This window comes from Petaurus breviceps, unplaced genomic scaffold (genome assembly GCF_028583685.1).
Source record: "Petaurus breviceps papuanus isolate PSGF00001 unplaced genomic scaffold, PetGlider_PUasm1.0 213, whole genome shotgun sequence".
Classification (NCBI taxonomy): Eukaryota; Metazoa; Chordata; class Mammalia; order Diprotodontia; family Petauridae; genus Petaurus; species Petaurus breviceps.
In genome coordinates, this window is record NW_027185860.1 from 4,363,234 (window position 1) to 4,382,295 (window position 19,062).

Genomic DNA, 19,062 nt, shown 5'->3' on the forward strand with positions numbered 1-19,062 from the left:
TGAATTGTTCTCTTTTCTTCCCTAACTGTGTGTGTCAGCCTTTAGGTAGCTGATGAGGCATGCTACCCACTCAACTATTATAAGATTCTCTCCTGGTACAACTGATGCATTCCATGGATCTTTATTTTGAGGCTTACTATAATGAGTTAAGAGGATTAATCTACTAGTGGAACTCCATTATTCCCTACATTAGGCCAGGAAAAAAAAGAAGCTTTATTTTTTGAAGAAAAAATATTGTTGCAGGATAGTACAATGATTTTATATTCTTTCTACCTTTTTAACTAAGCAATAATCTGTCTCTTAAGAAATAAAGGTATTTAGAATTTTTTTTAAATTAAATTTTATAATCACCTGATCATTTCACTCATTGGGCCACCTTCTCAGAGCCTTAATAGTGAACCTTTTCTTTTTGTCTTACCTTTACTTCTGACTCACACTTCCTTTCTTCACTAGTAGACAACAGAACTGCTTCAGCAAAACGTGTTACCTTTTCATGGAGACCTAGCTCTATGACAAATAGTTCACATGGTAAAGAGTTCTGCATATGTTTACAACTCAGAAACACACCTTAAACTCAAGCTTCACACAAGAGAGTTCTACCAGTTTCCATGGAAACACTCTGCCCTTGCACTTAATAAGCAGGTTCATATGTGAATTGTTTATAAGTAATTGTTTGTGATATTTGAAATATCTTTCAACAGCATACTTATTTATTTTTCACTTGCCACTTATGGAGAGAAATCTTATCATTGTTTCACTCTCAATTTTGTAGGCTTAAAGTGATGCATTGTTATTTAGCTTCTCTCTTATCCAGCATGCACTTAATGCTTTTCTCCTTCACATCTGCACTTTCTGCTGAGCCAAAGGTTGAAGGAGAACCACACTCTTTCCCTGATTATATCTCCATCTTCTACCTTTCCATTAGAGTTCAACTATATTACTCAAAATAACGCAGAGAGTTTCATAAAATCCAAAGGAAAGAAATGGGATTGCCATTGGCTCCTCCCCTAGTGGGCACCTAGGTGTTAGTGCAGTTAGGTTATTCAGTGGATAGATTGCTTCGTCTGGAGTCAGGAAGACTTAAGTTCAAATCAGATCTCAGACACTTGCTGGCTATGTGACCCTGGGCAAGTCAGTTAATGTTTGTTTGCCTTAATCCCCTAGAGGAGGAAAAGGCAATCACTCCACTAACTTTGCCAAGAAATTTCCATGGAAAGTATTGGTGTGCTATGATCCACAAGGCCACAAAGATTCTGTCACAACTCAAAAGAAACAAGTGTTAGGGAGAGAAATGGATCTGTTGTCTATGCTTTGTATGTATGCTGGCCACTCAGTATAGAAATCATTTAGTACAGAGGTTGATTACAGGCACTAATAGGCCTAAAATAATAATAGTAATACTAAACATTATTAATATAGTATGTTAAAGGAGGATTTAGTGAGTCTTTCTAGTTAGTGATAGATGTGGCAAGATTGAGTTATGGCTATCAATAATGGCTAAAATTGATTTTTTTTACCATTATGCCAATGTTTTTCTTCTAAATGATAAATATTAAAAAAAAGAGAATACTGAATTAATGCATACAATATTATTTTATAATTTTTCATGCTTGCTTGTTCACATGTTGGTTATTAAGCAAACTACTATTGTCTATCACAATATAATTAGTATAAAACTTTTTTTCTTTCAGTGTTTCACAAGGTTTATTAATACTCATGTTAAAACACAGAAAAGAACAAGAAAGAAAAAAAAAGATATGAATGCCAGTGGTGATTGCATTAAAAATTAATTTTGTTTTTATTCTATTGCTGATAGTAATTAACAGTTTCAGAATTCCCCCATAGTTTCTTTAATTTTCTTAATAATATATATTTTTAATTTCATTCATAACATAAGATAAAATGTTCCTTTTGAAGTATGGTGGATTTTTTGCTACTTAGAATGTATTGCTTTGATACATTTACAGAGAAGCTGTTAAAAATAAACTACATTACTTATAAATATTTATAAAGTAAAATTACATAGGGTACATAAACCCACCTGTCACTATTGCATGAGCTTGGCAATTGTGATTAATATGAATGGTCTGAGTGGAAACTGCCATTTAACTGATTCTTCAGTTTAATAGTTTTAGATCTAGCATTTGGGAATTATTTTTTCCACCTAAATACACATACATAAATGTAGTTAAAGTTGATTTTTAATGCCTGATGTTGGGCCCACTATCTTCTCTTATTTTTCACTAAAATTCATTAATATAAAATATATGAACACTCTTTCTTTATTTTTCCCCAGTATCCTTGTTAAATTATCCCAATATTCAACATTTACCAAAAGGACTTTAGCAAAAAAAATATTCATTTTTATTTTATTCAAGTATTTCATTTTCTAATGATAATTTTATTTTCCAAACTTTATGCAATTAATACAGTGACAATATCTCCTGTAATTTCTCTCAAATCATTTGAGAATAAAAGTAGGAAGAAGAAGCAATGTCAAACCCTTAGATTTTGGGTGGTAAGACTGGTAGCAAGGGATGAGTCCAATTACACTTGGCCCTTCTCCAATCCTTGTTAGACCTGTCATGCCTTTTAAGAGTAAAAAACTGAATTGGAATGCTTAGCATATGAATATATGCATTTACCCTAGTTCATTATCTTCACAATCTTGAAAATTTATTGCTAGCACCCTCTGAGTAACAGCTGAATTCTATGGGGTCTTAAGAGTGGCCCAAGAGAGAAACATCTAATCATCCAGACCTCTTCCTGGTTTGAAATCCATTAGTAGAGCTCTAGCTGGAGCCACATATACCTTTGTTCTCCCCATCAACAGATGGAAAATGGGCAGTAGTCCTGGGGCTTGTAATGACCTTTGCTTGGAATTTGCATGAGTTACTATCTCTTCTCTTCTCACCTTCCTCCTCAATATGCTTTCGTAACAGGGTTCTAATGAATTTTCTGCAATGAACAAGCCTGTACAAGTGCCTTCTATGATTCTGGCCTAAATAACAATCCCTAACTAAATAATTTGGTTGTAAGATGTTTGTATTGAAGGTAAGTAAAGCTGAGTTATAAGACAATTTTATTTCTTTTGTTTTTTATTCAATTAACAATTACTCTTCAAATTTACCGCTATTTTAACTCAAAAATAATGAAATTTTCAAATCTCCACCAAAAGCAAAATGATGCAGAAAAACAAAATAAACAAATAAAACATCCAATTTGGTTTATTGGAAAGAGTACTGACGTTAGACTCAGAAGACCTGGGTTCATGTTCCACCTTTTATTAAATATGTGACCATGGACAAGTCATTTCATGTTCTCACGCATCAGGTTCTTCAAATATAAAATTAAAAGATTGGATTACATGATCTCTTTGGTCTGTTCCCTCTTATGTATTACCCTTCCATTGTTAAAAGGTTTTGGCTAGTTCTTGTGTATGTTAATAACTATATTACTTCTCTGTACTAGAAGAAAAATAATACTAGAAGTCAGGTTATCTAAATATTAGTTCCATCTCATCACTTATAATGTGTGACTTTGAACAAATCACTACAGCTTTGGCTCTTGCTGAATTTGATTTAAATTTCTGGGGGAAAAAAGTGGGAACATTGGTTGAGTGCTTTTCTGTGAGCAACACATTGATTTCAATCTCTCACTGCTACTGGCTCATTTTCTTAAGTCTATCTCAGGCTCATAAGCAGTATGAGGTATGAATGATCACGGTTCCCTTTTGAGTTAATTTTCCTTTCTCTCAATCTCAAAGTGGACACTTTATGCTTGGACAAAAATCTTTGTAAGTAGACATATAGTTTAATAGCAGTGAAGTGGGTTTTTTGGTCCTAGTCTCTGTGGGACAGGTCTGTTACATTTTTTTTTAGTAGTTTTTTATTAGCACAGTAACAAAGGCAGACTGAAGTAGCCCCCACAACATAGAACCAATCCACTGACTCCTATTCCATGTCTTACACTTCCAATGGCTTAAGGTATTTCACTACAGGTTTCTCTAAGTTCTGATTAAAACCTCTAATCTTTTCACACTAAAGTAGATTGGCATATAAAATAAAATACATTAACTACTCATTTCCTATATGGTGCCATATATCCACTTGTTCATATTATATATCATGAGAAGACAATCTCTAAAAAGCAATTGTTAAATATCAATGCTCCTTCTTATGGGGAAAAACCTACATCTTTTTACCAAAAAAAAAGAAGGAAAAAAAAGGTTGTCTTGAAAGGACTTTCCATCAATACCATGTGTACCTGTACAAAATTAAGCTGTTTTTAATCTTTTACATATTTCAAGCAACAGAACCCGAATGTCTTATGTGTACATTCTTTGCTGTGCTAGATTTGAGCTCATATTGCAGAACTAATGACAGAGTTAAAAGATGCTATTACCAATTGTAACTGTCTACTGTAGCAAGATACTTTAAGTTACAACAACAAAATCTTAGGAAATAAAAGACGGAATAAAATCTGTTATAGAAATACCCTACTCTTTTGTCAGCTCCCACCCTTCCCCACCCTTTCAAAATCATAAGCAGCTTTTTCTATCACAGACAAATAATGTCAATTTGTTGAAAACCTAATTTATGTAGCATATCTCTTGGTTCACTGGCTGGCCATTCTGTTGTGTTCTGCTCTGTTGGTCATGTTCTAAGTGGCGATACTTCCCACTAAGGGGTCAGCAGGGTTGTGGTCAGTGAGCAGGGAGCAGATGGAAAGGAACACTTTAGAGATGGTGAGGGCCAGGCTCCAGCTGTCCTTCAGGATGTCCAAACAGATCACCCCTTGGCTATTGATGTTACAGTGATAAATTCTTGTCCAGAATGTGACCTTTGGAGGCTTGAAGGGATACTCTGGTGTGAAGGGGGTGTCCAGGAAGAAGACACCCCCCTCATAGACTGACCCTGGAGGCTCCAGAATAGTCCATCTCCATTTGTATATGTATAACCTTTGGGACCCACACTGCAGTTGGGAGGTGGGTCCAAGGTGATGTCTGCCAATTCCTTCTGAATCCTCTTGGCGCTGGTAGAGAGGAGCTTGGAGTACTTGCTCATGCTGACTTTGCTGTCCTTCTTGGGGGTGGTGTTGCTTTCTTTCTCAGTCACTGGTGAGTGTCTGCTGCTTCAGGGGTGCCTGGGGAGTTCCCAGGGTTTTTTTTTATTTGATACCTTGAGGGTTTGGAATCAGGGTTTAGGATCAGGAAGCTGTCTTTGTGAGTTCAAATCTGACTCCAAACATTTACTAGCTGTGTAACCCTGGGCAAGTTACTTAACCCTGTCTGTCTCTGTTTCTCATCTGTAAAATGAGTTAGAGAAGGAAATGGCAAACCATTCCTGTATCTTTGCTAAAAAACAAAAACGAAAACACAAACCAAATGAGGTCATAAAGAATCAAACATGACTGAAATGACTTAAGGACATGAACAACATCTTGGGGGGGGCATCTCTTCTTTTTGATTGTCTTGGGACTGAACTCATTATATTAATCTCATTTTAGGGGGCCCATGACTAGCACATCAATCACATCAGATTAGTTGTTTTTTTTAAACAGAGATTTTTGCTTCAAAAAGATAGCAAAAACAAACATAAGCATTTTCTCCCCAATACTTTGGGGGCATAATCCCCCTCACACACGCATGTGTATGCACACACACACATACACACACACACACACACACATACTACCACCACCACCACCACCTTTGTCAGGGGTGGAGATGATTTGGCTAACAGTTCTTATATTGCATTAGTCCCATCAAGTTCAAGGTCAAAGCCTAGTCAGGCCAGTATCTTGGATCTTTGGTCCTCTGGATTTCAACATGGGTGACACCATCTTTCATAGTATAAGGCATGCATCAAATTCCTACTTATGATTGAATCAAGTAATAATGGAGAAGCACAAACATTTAAAGTAATTAGCTTCCACTTACAGGTGGCTGTTTCCTGGAGAGCAATTGACATTACCCATCCCTCCCCCAAAGCCATATCCCCTTATAAACCACCATTTAGAGGGGAAGATAAGTGATGAGTCAGGTAAAAAGGGCAGCTTTCTCAAGCAGGGCTTCAGAGAAGCAGGTGGGGGGAAGGTTGTCTTGGAATAGAGCCTGGTAGTCTTATCATCTGGTTCAGCAGCTTGTTCATCAAATGAGTTCTCTCCTTGGTTTTTTACACAATTCTGCCATGCCACCAAGTTTCAACTCTATTTGCTCTCCTTTCTTCCTCAAAGCATTGCCCCATTCAACTAGTTCAACCATCTCAGTAGAAACGTGGGTGACAGCAAAATCTGCAGCTGATGTGAGAAATCTTCTTTCTCCTCCTTTCCAATTGATTTGTTGGCTAAAGGCAGTTCTTTCTCAAGGTCAAAATTTTACAGCAACTTGAAGAATTATGGGTAAATGCATGCATACATGCCACTAAATCTCCATGGCAACAACCCTATTAGAGAGGTTATATATTATCAAGATGGTTTATGAGTATCTAGAAATTGAAGCAATGATTGTTATAAATAAGCATGGTATCATCAAGACAGTCTCAGGGGTGAGGAACCTGTGGCCCCAAGACCACATGTGACCTTCTAGGTCCTTGAGTGTGGCCTTTCCACTGAGTCCAAGTTTTGTAGAACAAATATTTTCATTACGGGGACTTGTTCTGTGAAGTCTGGACTCAGTGAAAGTGCTGTGGCTAACTTATGTCCAGCAACAATGAGAACCTTGGCTAAAACTAAATCCTCAATGTAACAAGGAGCTCTATCTGTTGACATGAAAAACTTGTTGTTTTTTGGTGTACGTGATTGACGGCTATGGTTTGTGCCTTGAACATTACAAGTTAAGTTTCCTGTTTTGTGGCCACCTGTTTTGTAAAGTACCCAGCACACCTGTTTCCCCTTTCCTGTCTCCCCTTACACACTTCCCTCCTGACATCCTTCCCTATGGTTAACTGCCCATGTAGGAACATTCCTCCACTCCTAAGCTGAGTGCCCAAACTTTGGGCAAGCCTCTGTCTTTTCTTGAACTGCTAGTGATCCTAACGACTAGCCTGCTGCTTTTGCCTCAATAAAGCCCTCTTGAATAAAAGAACCTCTGCCTCCTGAATTCTTTCCAGACAACCAGATTCTGAACTTCATCAACCTTTCCAAAAGGGCCACATTTGAGGACCTAGAGGGCCGCACATGGCTGAAGGTTCCCCATCCCTGAAAGAGTATCTCAAGGTTCTTTTTTTTTAATATAATTCCTAGACTGGTAAAGCAAAAATAGTTAATTACAACTTTTAAAATTGTATTTAACAAAGACTCATTTTATTTTTGTGGAAAAGGCAGGCAAATGTATAGTACAATGAATGTGAGTCTATACAAAATGGTGAATTTGTAATGGCTTGAATCACTGGCCCCCAAATGTAATCATTAATGAGTGAATATCAGTTCATAAGCATGTATTAATACCTGTTATGTGTTAGCTATTGTGCTAGGTTTTGGGGATTCAAAAGCAAAAATAGTATAGTCCTTGACCCCAAAGGTCTTATGTTCTCCTTGGGTAAGCAGCATGTTTACAAAAATAATATTGAAAATATATAAAAAAATAAGTAACAAAGAAGGACACAAGCAACCTAAGGGAATTGGGGTCAGGAAAGGTTTTGTATTAAGACATAGCATTTGAGTTGAGATTTGAAGAAGGTTAAAGAGTGTTTGAGGCAGAAATGAAGAGAGAACACATTTCAAGTGTGGGATCCAGTTTATGCAAAAATATAGAGATTTGAGGTAGAATATCAAGTACAGAGAATAGTGCTAATTTGCCTTAAGATATGGAGAGTTTTTACTATGTGTACCTATAAAGGTTGACTGGAGCAAAATTGTGAAATCTTTTAATAGATCAAATAGAGAAGATTTAATTTTATCTTAGAGGCAAAAGCTTCTCAAGCTAAAAGTACCATAGTTAGATCAATGCCTTGGAAATATCCTTTCAACAGTTATGTGGAGGATGGATTGGAGAGTGGAGAGAATGAAGACAAGAAGACCTCATACCAATTCATCTTCTAACCAGTTCCAAAGTGATTTTCTTAAAGCATATGTCTGATTATGTCACCCCCTTGAACTCCAGTGACGTTTTATCCCTCAGAATCATATATAAAATATTCTATTTGGCTTTTAAAGCCCTTCACAAGCCTTATATCCCTTGTCTTTTTACACTTTAATCCCTTCCATGTATTCTATGATCCAGTCAGTGACACCACCCTTTTTTCTGTTCCTCAAATGTGCCACTCCATCTCTCCTCACTGAATCTTCTCCCATGCCTGGAATATTCTCTCTCCTCACTTCCAACTTCTGGATTCTCTGGCTTAACTCACGTTTCCATTCATATCCCCTTTTCTTCAAGAAGCATTTCCTGGCTCTCTCCCCCAACCCCACATATAAAACTAGTGCCTTTCCTCTGAGGTTATTTTCCATTAATACTGTATATATCTTGCATGTATAAAGTTGTTGACATATTGTTCTCCCATTAAAATGTAACCTCCTTGAAGGAATGGACCTTGGGTTTTTTTTTTTGCTTGTTTTACCTTTCTTTGTGTCTTTCTTACAGTACAGGGCACACAGTAAGCTTGTTGACTGGCAGCTAAATTAGACTAAGAGCTCTCCTCTTTTCTCCCCTATGCTTTTTGTCCTCTATCTCTAATGCTCAGGCTATCTGCCCTATCTCTGGAACACACTTTTGAGTCATCTTCTTCATTTGATACTCTTCTCTTTCTTCAAGGCCTGACTCAGGTATCAGTTTCTCCATGGAGCCTTCTATGATCTCCCTAGCAGAAACCTTCATATTTTCCTAGAGTACCTACCCTGAATCTCTTTACCCCAGCACATTCTACCTTTTATAATGCTTGTTTATGTGTAAGTCTTATCTTCATTCTCTCCAGTCTCCAATAGTCACTACTACTAGATTTTATGTTCACCAAGGGGAGGTTAGTTTCACCTTAAAATCTGTAGGATTTTTTATATTAATATATAATTTTAATAAAATATATTTATATATATGTAAATGCTTTTAATAAATGTTTGTTGGATTGAATCAGCTATTAACATTTATGGTATATATTATTTATTTATGCTGACAACAGGATGGAGGAATTAAAATTTAAACTGCTCCATAAATCTGAGATATATCATCATTGAACTTACATTGTAGATAACAAATCCTCAGGAGTGATCACATTATTCAAATTTGTATTGCATATTTCCATTGAGCTGGAACCAATGATCATATTTTATATGATCGTAACTTTGAATTCTGAAAATTCCAATATGTGACCTCTTCAAGGGATTCATTACATGTACTAATTAATGTCTAGCTGTAATATACTTATTGCAACATGTTACTGAATACAAGGTGGATACTAGAAAGTATACTGTAGTTATTATAGAATTGACCTCTAGATGGGGAACTGAACTCAGTCAGGAGGAAGTGGACTAAAGCCTTGCTTCTGCAGCATACTGGCGAGGTGTCTTTGGATAAGCCACTTAATGTCCCAGTGTCCTGGCAACACCTAAGAAAAGTTGTTATGCAGTTATGGATCTGCATTGATAGAGGGAAAGTTTCCTCACCTGTAGTTACAAAATTGTTGAAATCACAGTTACATGCCAAAATAAAACAAAGTACAAAAAAGATAAAGTCTAAGTTGATCACTTTCAAAAAAAAGTCATTACAGAATGTAGTCAACTTATTTTTTAAACACTCTGAAGTTCAAAAGTGCTACAAGTTCAGAGTGTTTAGCAAAACATATTGTTTGGTTGGTGGGTTGTTTCAGTTCAGAGTCAAGTCAAAATATCACTTCATGATGGCATTGGTCCTCCTTGAAGAGAAGGATAAGCAACAAGTTTGAGTCCATTTATCCCAATACTCTCTATGAACTTATGGGAGAATGTGTCTCATATTTTGGAGAGAATGTTTTTGTACTATTTGTTTTTACAATACCAGATTAGTAAATATTCATAGTTAAAACCTAATTTTCTTTAACTGACTTTTTTGATATCAGTGGAATGATCAATGGAAAGCATTTTGAATGGAAGAGGTGGCAAGGAACTCATAAGCATCCATACTAGGAAGTCACTCCCAATACCTCAAAGTTGCCTTTAGAATCCTGAGGGAAGAAGTAGTTTAAACATCTTTTGAGGACTAATTTGCCTTCCATTGTCTGTGAGAGTCAGGATGGAGGCCCAGAGTGTGTATTAGATATATAGGAGTCATAGTTTTATAGGTAAAAGGGACTCAAAGGTCATCAAATCCAGGATTTTAAAGTCAAGGACACCGAGAACCAGAGAAGTTAAGTAAATTTTCCAAGGTTACATGGGTAGTAGATGACAGAGCCAAATCTGAGCTCAAATTTTATAGTCTACAATATACTGTATAAATTTTAGTTGTAGTTTAAAGTTTGTAGCTGCCTCCAATCTATTTAAGTTCCCTCAATAGAATGTATATCCTTGAGGGCAAGGGATGCTTTTCTTTTTTGTCTTGTACATAATGCATATTTAAATACTCATGAGATTGGACTGGGTTCTTTGAGTTCTGAATAATTCTATATTCCCTCAGTGTTTAAGCACTTCTTCCAATTATATTATAAGTAAGACACCTTGGAAAACTGCAACAATTACTTATATTCCACCCTTCCAGTGGTTTGAGTGAATTAGTAAGGCCCTTCAAGTATAGGGCAATGCATAAGTATGTATTTCAGAATATTCAATGTTGCTTCAAGTTTTCAGGTTCAAATTTGCAAAAAGACAAAATGTAAAGCTATACTTTTTATTGCAGGGTATTTAATATTCTGGAACAGTGAAGTCTGTTCTGTTAATCCTTCTTACACATAGTTGCTAGATTGTGAAATGGTTGTAAAACACAAGAACAAACTCAAAAGGTTGTTTCTATTTTAGGCTAATCCCATTGTAATGCAACACCATTAAGAATGTTGGCATACATAATGTGAGTGTGTACAAGGCAGTCTTACCCAGAATTCACTAGCTGAAATTCTGGGAGAGCAAAGCACAAAACATAAAAGAGATGAATCAATAAATGAAAATTCTACATCTGTTCTTTTTGACCACATTATCTGCTGTCAGTTTTGTTTAAACCTTAAATTTAGACTTAACACAACTCTGGAGTGAACCTTGGAGTCCAGGACCTGAGATCTCTTTTAAAAAATAACAACAACAATAAATAACCTACAAAGAATAAAAAAAAAAATAGAAAAACAGTGAAAAGCGGGGGGCGGGGTAATTGACTACAAAAAATTAAGATTTCTCCCAGTAATTGAGGTAATACTTGAGATCAGACCACCAAAAAAACAAACAAATGAAAAAAAAACCCCAAAAGCAGAAACAAAAACTGAAATGAAAGTGTGAGTAAACTGTTTACATGACATACTGCTGGACAAATTATGTCTCCAATATAGATGAAATCAATTTCATGCAAAATTTATTAGTACTGTAGCAGATGGTCTGACAGCCAAGACAGAACCTAGGTGAATTGAGTTGTTTACCTACAGAAGTACAAGGTGATACTTTATATAAAAACGATATAGCATCTATGATGGCTTAACCAGGTCTTCAGTTCCTGTAGGGATATGTGTTGAAATGTTCTTGGAGAGAAAAGGTAACTTTATTAAGTGAAATTATAGTTCACTAAGTGCAATAGAGTATGAACGGAGATAGTTAAAATGTACTTGACTTTTGTAGATGAAAGAAAGCTTCTCTTACCATTCCCATCATTCTAGTGTCAAAGTCCTAGCCTTACAAAGTCAGCAGGGTCTTTTCTTTTGTGACTCTCCTTCTGAGCTCTTGGATTCCCAATGAGATGCTTAGTAGCTCAAAAGCTTTAATACCAGCATGAATGATGATGGGAGATTCTTTATCTGACATAATCATCCATGTTAATGTGGAAAACATATCTCAAGAAAAGAGCTAGGCTATCTTTTAAAACATTATTAAAAAGGCACTGTATTCTCAGTTCAGGGATTTACATAACACATTGATGAAGAAGGGTGGTATTTAATATACATAATGGAACAATTTCTCAGTTGGAAGTTTGGTACAGATTTAGCAATTCCCTTGAAACCTCACATTAGGACAGTGAGTTGGGAATATGTATACAATGGTATTGTTTGACCGACTATACTGCGTCTGTTGTTAATATGCTTGCTTTTGTTATCTTTTTGGAGGCAATTTAGTTCCAGCAAAACCAGAATTTTTTACGTTGCTGTCCACCCCACTGGCCCTTTAGTTATTAAAATTGCTTCTGGGCAGGAATATATAAAGAAATGCTATTTTTCTCTATGTTCGTAATCTATGTATTACCTTTCTGCAGTACACAACACCAGGGGCATCTGCTCTGCCAAACCACTCCATTTACTTCCTTCTCCTGTGACCACCTGCTTTTTGTTTCAGGACTTGGATCCACCTCACAGCCCAGCTGCAAGCTCAGTTATGGGCCCCATGGCTCCCTCTGTCATGGCACAAGTGCTGCATGATCAGTGACCCTTGTGGCTTCCCTGTCATAGACCAGCTGCCTTCAGCCTCAGTACTGACTAACAGATTCCCCTCACATTTCTGCTGTCAGCTTGATACCAAACTTCACAACTACTCCTTCTACTTGGCTGGACTCTTGCCTCTGTTCTGAGCCTGAGAGATTCTCAATCATGTCCCACCTTGGCAATGTCATCTTACAGAGTGACCATGACTGTGTTATGGACTTAGGACTACAGAAATTTTTAGAGTATGCTTCTGAAACTTGCCTGTACCCCATACTTTATCAAGGTGAAATGTCCCTATTCTAGGAAAATACAGGAAATCCACAGTTTTGCATTCCAAATGTTTAAACTTAGATGTTTTGACATTGCATCTTCCCCCATCCCACTCCCAAGACAAAGCATACCAATCACCAGGACTTTTGGGTGGGCTCAATTTGACTTTAAAAAAAATCAGTTTGAGGAGCAAAGTCTAGAGACTAGTGGATATATACATCATTTGTTTTAGGGAGGGAAATCAGGAAGTACAAATACTGTCCAAGTGTCATCAGTTGACCATTCAGTCCAATAAATTTATTCTCTCCTGCTTCACAAGGAATATTACAAATAACATCAATTACTTTTTACAACAGAACCTTATTAATGATTACATGGCATAGTGAGCAGGATGCTACATGGAAATGAAAAGTATATATAAAATCATTTTTACTTTTCCCTGGGTCCATTTGGGCCAAACTCTAAATTTCACTTAAAGAAGGTACAAAACCCATATGTAAATCGAAGTGAGGTTACATATGCAGGCTGTATGGCAACAGTCTTGGGTAGGGGGGGTTCATACCGCTATAGAGGCAATGTGATGAGATACAACTCATACTTTACTATGATGCAGAAGATGTAGATTTGAATCCTTTTCTAACATTATTTTATGCTTAGGAAAGACATTTACTCTCTTTAAGCATTAGCTAGTGAAGGAATAATCTTTTCAAAGCACTTTTCCTGCTTGACAGTGGAGATCTTGGCAAGGAATTCTTGGTGTCACTTCCTGGTTCAGAATCTATGATGCTTTTCCTGTAGTGGACTTGAAGTGAAATCATTTTATCATAAAATAAACCTTAGGAGCTCCTGGTTCATGAATTAGAACACTGTCGAATTTTAGAGAAATTCAGAAAACGCATATTTATAAGTTGACTCAGCATGGTCAAAGGAGTTTAAAGTTGCCATATATTGGATTCTTAAGACTGTACATTTTCTTTTGGATTCCTCTCATAGTGGAATATTATTTCTACTGTCTTGCACTGCCTCTACCATTATGGAGTTTTTCTAAGCCAATTGTCAGACTACCTGGATATTTAACTATTCAACTCTCATTCTTTAGATGTGAATGGAGACAACACACCAGAACCTAGAATCCTACAAAGGAAGAAGAAAATGACTTTGCCATGTGAGATAGGGTCAGGTAGGCTTGCTAGAATCTCTGAATTAAATCATCAGTTTATAGTCAGCATTAGAAGCAGGTCTATAAGAAATTAAAGTAACCATTCCTATTGATTCATGCAGGAAATACTGATATTGTTAGTAAGGACCAAGGTCACAGGTTATATTGTTGTTTGTCCTTTGGATTCAGAGAGTACAAATGCCATTATGATGTTGGAGTCAAAGTACAACATATTCAAATGTGGTTGATCAGTCCAATATGACCTCTGGAGGCTCTACCACAGACTGGACCAAAATAGTCTCTGAGTATTTGGGATGAATATGTTTCTAGATTTATCTTATGTTTCCTTTGTACTACTGCCATTCTGCTTTGCTCATTTAGCATGGTTGGTTGATTGCTGTCCTTCATTCTCAAAGAAGATAAAAATGACATCACCATGCTAGAGTCAAGTTTCAATGTGTCCAACTGTGCTGGATACGAGCTCAGAATGCTCTAGCACAGCTTGGGTAGAAATAGTCCATGTGAACATTTGGGGTGGATACTCCAAATTTGCACATCCTGAGTTTTCCTTCCAGCTTTCTCGATTCTCCTTTGCTCATAGAGCACAGCACTTTCTCTGATGTGGGCACACCATGCAGAACAGTCCTGTACCAGCGACTCCCATGTCACGCAATCAATTCCAAAGTTCTTTAAGAGAGACATATGAATGCTTGCCCTATATGAGTTCTCTATAAAATAGTCTTTATGGCAAGAGTGCATTTTGCATTCGAGCAACACTGCCAGCCCCTCAGACTTGTGCTCTCTGAAGCAGAATTGAAAGTTTGTCATTTTAGTTAGAGTAAGGACCTCAGTGTCTGATAGCTTATCCTTCCAGGTGATGTTCAGAATCTTCCCAACACAATTCAAATTGAAGTGATTTAGTTTCTTGACATGACACTGATAGACTGTCCAGGTTTCACAGACATACAAGAAGGACGTCAACACAATGGCTCTGTAGACATTCAGTTTGGTAGTATGTCTATCTGTATAATACCTCTTTTCTCCCATACTTTCCTTCAGAACCTCTCAAACACTGAGCTAGCTCTGGCAATGTGTGCATCAACCTCTTTGTCAATGTGTACATACCTGGAAAGTACACTAAACTGGAAAGTAAATGAACATTCCTACAATATTCAAAACATAGGGATGGTGTGGTGGTAGCTGATGGAGCACCTGTCATTTCTTGGTGTCATGGAGCAGAGTATTTTCTTTGATGCAGGTGTGCCATACTGGACTCTGGGCTAGTCTCCTGTGCCTCACAATAGATAATAAAGTTCTTCAGAGAAGCTTTGAGAGTGTCCTTCTACCACTTCTTCTGACCTCCATATAAGTACTTGCCTTGAGAAAGTTCTCGGTAAAATATCTTTTAAATAAATTTTCATTTAACATTCAGGCTATGTGACCAGCACATAGGAGTAGAGTCTGAATGCTTGGAAGTTCAGCTTGAAAGAGGACCTTAGTATCTGGTCCCTTGTTACCAGGTGATCTTCAGAAGCTTTGTAAGACAATTCAAATGGAAGTGGTTCGATTTTCTGGCATGGCACTGGTAAACTGTACAGGTTTCACAGGCATACAACAAGGACACCAGCCAATGACTCCATAGACCTTCGGGTTGCTATTTCATTCTTTAGGAATGATGGACTTAAACAGGAAGGGGTTTCTAAAACTTTTTTTTTTTCTCGGCGTGGATTATTATAATTTGATCAAGAGTACTTTAAACCGGATATGGATAGAAAGGAAGAATTTTGTTTTGCTAAGGCAGATTTCTAAAGCGTGTGACAGGAAGACTATAGGAAGACTAGCAGATAAGAATCAGCAAGCTCATAGGGGATGCTGTCTGAAAAGAGAGCCTTCAAAAAACAAACAAACCATTCCCTCAGATATCTGTTACAAATGCAGAAAGTATGGATAATATGCATAGTGAATAAGAAATCTTAATGTAAGTTGAGAAATTTGACCTCATGTATAGGAGTGTTCTGGTGAATATTTAATAAACAGTCCCCCCACCCCTGATGTACACAGCATGCATCGAAGTTTAATGTGCATTATTAATAATTTCTGCATCTCTTCCTTAAATATAGACAGTCAACAGAACAATAAATCAACCTCTTATTTGTAGTCTGATGATGTCTAAAGTCTAAATGCTTATATTGAAAAAAACTAATAATAGACTCCCTAAAGTCAATATGACTTTTAGCACTGACTTCATAGACTAGGGCTGGAATTTTCTCCGTAGATGTAGATCTCAACCCATCCACAACTTTTTATTCAACATATCTAATTGTCCCTACAGTACTTTTCTGCTACTCTAACATAGGCTTCCATTCAACAGCTTGGGAAAATTCTTCTAGACCTCTTACAATTACATGGATACCAGTGAAAATGTGGGTTGTATATTGGTTATAATTCACTTTGGCTATATGACTAGTCTATCTCCTTTTCCTCTGATATTGTTATCATTTTGCTACTTCTGAACAAATCTTAATTATAGGTATATTGCAACGTAATACCTAACATGGACCTCTGTAATAGAAGCATTTTCTAGTCCTTTGGTTTTTGTCTACTGAGTCTTCTCACAGATGAAAGACGTCTCAATATATGAAGTAATGAACAAAGGTAGTTATGAACTATTCGCTGTGCAGCATATTTTAAAATTTTAATGTTTGGATGCTGACTCACAGAGTGGTCAGAAATTCTAATCTTTATCAATCATTTATGGCTTTTCAATTTAATATTACCTTTTCTTGTTTTTGTTATTTGTTCACCTTGAAAATTCAGCCATGATGCTCCAGTCAAAACTCCATTTGTATCATAACGGCACAGATACAAATTAAAATATCCCAAAGATTTAACCCAAAGCCATGGGATGATTTGTGCTCTACTTCAGAGGTGGGGAACCTGTGAAATTGAAGCCACATATGAACCTCCAGGTCCTGAAGTGTGGAACAAATTCTTTTACTAAAGGAATTTTATTAAGGGGACTTTTTGGGGGTGAAGTTTGGATTCCATTAAAAGACTGCAGTTTAGGACCCACATATGGCCTTGAGGCTGTAGGTTCCCCACTCCTGATCTACCCCTTAATCAATTAGAATGTTCAAATTTGCAAAGTACTGATCTGGGAATGGGGAAAACTGATAATACATTATTTTCCAGTAATTTAAAATATCAAAACATTCAAACTTAAATTGAGAAGCAAGAAAGTGGAGAGGGTATATTGTTGTGCTTTAAGTCAGTAAGAACTGGAATTAAATCCTACCTCAGACACTTATAAACATTATCACCCTGGACAGATAACCTAACCTCTTTAGCCCAGTTTCTTATCTATAAAATGAAGGGGTGGGCTCCAAAGTACCTGTCATCTCCAAAACATAATAATCTTGTCTGACATTGATGAGGCAACACTAATATCTATCAGAAGTGATACTTATTTTTCCATATATAAGGAAAAATCTGAGGAGTCATTTTCCAAGTATAACCCTGTGGTGATGATATACATGTTTTACTTTCTAGTAGTTGGTATGGAAACTGGGAAATGAATAGGCTTATCAAGCCTTTTCTTATACAAGACAGCATAAAGACAACTAGACATCACGTTCCTAGTTTCACCAACCATGATAAAGTTTTGTGCATGGGTTGTTTTTTCATTTCTTTGGTGTATTGGCAAGCACCATATAACCACTCATTTCCATAGCATTTGCTAATAAATAGTGGAAAATGGAGAGGAGAGATTGCTCTCCTTGCCTTTCAAAAATTGGCCCCTTAAACTCAAAACAGACTCTTCATTCCCCTTTTGGCGAACCTCAGCTTTAATTCCTTGGAGATTTATATTTTATGATTCTAAGTTATACAGCTATAACATTGCATACATTTTTAGAAAATATGTTTACAGGAGGAAATCCAGGATCACTGGAAGGGCAGACAAAAATGAAATTGTCCTGGGAGCATACTACAGACTATACAGGCAGAAGCAGGAATTAGATGAAATGCATTACAAATGCGGTTTATAGAGGTGATACTGAAGTTACAGGGGACTTAACTAACTAGTTCTCTTTAAACTCTAGGCCAAAAGCAGAGCAGTATAAAAGTTCAGGACTTGCTATACTGATAGTTTAATTCTTCATAAAGTAAATGAAGCAAGAAAATGAATTGCTATTCTGGATCTGAATTAGTCCAACAAAAAGAACATGACTGATGAGGTAGAAAATGATATGATCCTTTTTGGTCAAGTTATCACTCCATCTTAAACTTCATTATAGAGACTGAGGAAAGCTGGTCAGAGTCTGATATGTACCTTAGATTTTATAAGAATAGATTTCAAAGGAGAAGTCGAAACTAATGATCCAAGAGGAAAGGGAAACCATCAAGAATGAAATTCTGAATGTAGAGAAGAAACTGTTTAGATGAGGAGGAAAATGAGGAGCTCTATAAAGAGATTTATGCATTTCCATATTGATCATTTTGAACAACTCAGATTTATTTTAAAGACCTTTGAACCTCAATTTCCTAATCTGTAAAATGAGAGGGTTGAACTAGATGACCTCTAAGGTCCCATGTAGTTCTACATCCTGTGTCAGCTTCATATATATATATATTTTATTTTTCCCCAATAGCTGTAAAAACAATTTTCCTTTTTTTCTTTTCCTTTTTTTTTTTGCTTTTTGAAGGGCAATTGGGGTTGTGACTTGCCCAAAGTCACACGGCTAGTAAGTGTGTCAAGGCCCAATTTGAACTCAGGTCCTGTTGACTCCAGGGCTGGTGCTCTATTCACTGTGCCACCTAGCCGCCCCTATGCAAAAACAATTTTCAACATTTTTTTTTAATTTTGGGATACAAATTTTCTCTCTTTCTTCTTCTCCTTCCCCCTCCTTCAATATAGGCTATAAATGTGCAGTCATAAAATACATATTTCCATATTAGCTAAGTTGTGAAAGAAAACACAAACAAAAAAAAACCCCAAGAAAAATAAAGTAAAAAGAAATTATGCTTCTATATGTAATTAGACTCCATCAGTTCTTTCTGTGAAAGTAAATGGCATTTTTCATTACAAATCTTTTGGAATTGTCTTAGAGATCATTG

The 19,062-nt window shown here is 36.6% G+C and overlaps 1 pseudogene; it reads right to left on the reverse strand.

The window, feature by feature from the left end:
• Positions 1–4,596: 4,596 nt before the first annotated feature.
• LOC138165508 (ubiquitin-conjugating enzyme E2 E1 pseudogene) lies at positions 4,597–5,109 on the reverse strand (annotated as a pseudogene).
• Between the last annotated feature and the right edge of the window lie 13,953 nt (positions 5,110–19,062).